Source organism: Euphorbia lathyris, chromosome 4 (genome assembly GCF_963576675.1).
Source record: "Euphorbia lathyris chromosome 4, ddEupLath1.1, whole genome shotgun sequence".
NCBI lineage: Eukaryota > Viridiplantae > Streptophyta > Magnoliopsida > Malpighiales > Euphorbiaceae > Euphorbia > Euphorbia lathyris.
Window position 1 is genome coordinate 46443252 of NC_088913.1, and position 2899 is coordinate 46446150.

General features: G+C 33.7%; 1 non-coding gene across 1 annotated transcript; it reads right to left on the reverse strand.

Moving 5' to 3' along the window:
• Positions 1–1166: 1166 nt before the first annotated feature.
• On the reverse strand, positions 1167–1273 carry LOC136228395 (small nucleolar RNA R71). The gene has a single exon (XR_010688712.1). It is a non-coding gene; the product is annotated as a small nucleolar RNA R71 (small nucleolar RNA).
• Positions 1274–2899: the final 1626 nt, after the last annotated feature.

A 2899-nucleotide genomic window follows, 5' to 3' on the forward strand; every position in this document is an offset into this window, starting at 1 on the left:
TCATTACAAGGAAACTTTATTGAACACTTAGGCAAATTGATTCTTGCAAAAGTATTAATTTGGTTAAGGTAGCAATCTAACCCGACCGTAGGAGGATTGTCTGCAGTTCAAATTTCCTTAATTGAAGGAGTTTACGTTATTACATTTTTATAATTTATACAAAGTTTAAAGTTGTTTTCTTTGCTTAGTGCAAACGAATACATTTATTCTCTTTTCTAAAGTACTAAACGTTCCTGTTTTGTAAATTTATACTCAAAACAGAATTGATTTCTAACATTCTACATATTCCAATCTAATTCTTATTCTATCAATTTCAAACCCAATTTCAAATAACGATTATCTATTTATATAAACTTTAAGTCGTATTTAATCTACAAATAAATAAGTTTTTGTTGAAAAACGTTCCCTGTGGGATCGATATCTTTTTAGTACTACAAGTTAAACCGTGCACTTACGGAAATCACTCAACAAGTTTTTGGCGCCGTTGCCGGGGAACGCCAAATTTTTTAATAAAAAATTAGATTTTTCGTATTTTATTTCGAATCTAGGTTTATACATACTTATTTTAACTTTTGTAATTTATAAATTTTAATTTACTAACATATTAATTTTTCAAAATTCTGTTTTGAAGGTAGTTTGGGTTCGTGCAAGATTTCAAGTTCATGCGCTGTTCTCGAAGTTCAGGCATTCCACCAAAACCACTAGACCCAGAAATTGAAAAAACCATCAAGAAAAACAAGAAAAACAAGAAAAACAAAAATAAGACTCCATTAAAAACAAATACCGAGCCAGAAAATATGGCAACAATTATGGATTACGCTAGGCCGCGAGTGGCCGGTGTAACCAATAGCATAGTTAGACCCCAAATAAATGCAAACCAATTTGAAATTAAGCCAGCATGCCTTAATATGTTGCAAAATAACGTAACATTTTACGGGTTACCTAATGAAAATCCTAATACCCACTTGACAAATTTCCTTAAAATTTGTGACACTTTTAAAATAACAGATGTGACTGCCGAAGCAATCAAACTTCGCCTCTTTCCTTTCACTTTGAAGGATAGAGCCAAAGAATGGTTAACTTCTATGCCAGGCGCAACATTCGACACTTGGGACCAACTAGCCCAAGCATTTTTATCAAAATATTTTCCTTTAGCAAAAACCGCAAGAGTCATAAAAGAGTTAACATCTTTTTCTCAAAATGATAATGAAACTCTTTATGAGGCTTGGGAACGTTTTAAAGAACTTCAGCGTTTATGCCCACATCACCAATTGCCCAATGCACTTTTAATGCAAACATTTTATAATGGATTAAATCCTACAACTAGAGGTTCATTAGATGCTATATCGGGAGGGCTATTTATGAATAAGACATCTGCCCAAGCAAGAGAACTTTTGGAGGAAATGGCAATCAATAGCAGTATGTGGCCCGCAGATCGTGGACATATACCAGTGGCAAAACCATCATCCTCAACCACATCATCGGTTAAAGGTATAGTGAATCTTGATCTAGTTGCGATGTTACAAGCCCAATTTTGTGCCTTATCGCACAAAATTGATAGGTTTATGGCACCATGCGATTCTAACAGTAATCCAATCCAAACGGATGTGGATTATGAAGGTATGAGCGAGATCGAACAGGTAAATTTTGTCCAAGAGCAAAACCAAACTAATAATCCTTATTCTAATACCTATAATCTGGATGGAGAAATCATCCTAACTTTAACTGGAGAGATAATAATAATGTCAATGCCAATCAAAATCATACTAATAATTATCAAAATCAATCAAGAGATACGATTAGCACTTTATCTTCTAAAATCGATAAATTTATAGATGCTATCAGTGGAAAAATAAGTAATCACGGCGATGGTTTTAAACGGATCGAAAATAAATTCGACCAGCTTATTAAAAACCAATCATCTAGCATCCATAATTTGGAGGTTCAAATTGGATAAATTGCTAAATCTATTTCATCCCGAAAAGAGGGAAGTCTTTCCAGCCATACGGAAGAAAATCCGAAAGAGCATGTAAAGGCTATCACTCTTCATTCAGGGGAAAAATTACTTATGTTCGGAAATGCCCGGAGATTCGACTTTACCCAAACCACCTTTTCCACACAAAGTCCGAAATACAAAAGAAGATACTTCAAACACAAAAAGTTCACCAATTGACTCAAGTACAAAAACTTTTGTACCCAAACCACCTTTTCCACACAAAGTCCGAAATAAGGACTATGACAAACAACTTCTAACATTTCTGGATAAACTTAAAAATTTGCACATTAATTTAACATTTATGGATGCAATTACGCAAATTCCTAACTATGAAAGTTCTTAAAAGATTTAATTTCAAAGAAAATTAGTTGGGAAGGAATTTCATCTATTTCGCTAACTGAAGACTGTAGTTCAATAGTGTCGAGTACTTTACCCACTAAACTCAAAGATCCCGGATGTTTTATAATTCCGTGTAAATTGGGAGATATTGAATTCCCAAGTTGTCTTTGTAAGGTTAGGTTTAGAAGAAGATATCAAACGTACCAATATGGTTTTGCAATTAGCGGATCAAACCACTAAAAGACCATATGGTATAATTGAAGACGTTTTAGTTAAAGTTGACAAATTTATTTTTCCTACCGATTTCGTTATATTAGATTTTGCATATGACGTTAATTGTCCACTAATATTTGGTAGACCATTTATGAACACGGGACGTGCTCTAGTTGATGTGTCGGAAGGGAAAGTAGTTTTAAGGATAGGAGACGATAAGATCGAGTTTGATATGAACAAAGCAATGAAATATCCTATGGAGGAATTCGCTTGTATGAAACTCGACTTAGTTGAAGAATGTGTCAATGACATTATTCAAAAAGAAGAAGTAATAGAACCAATAATGGGTGA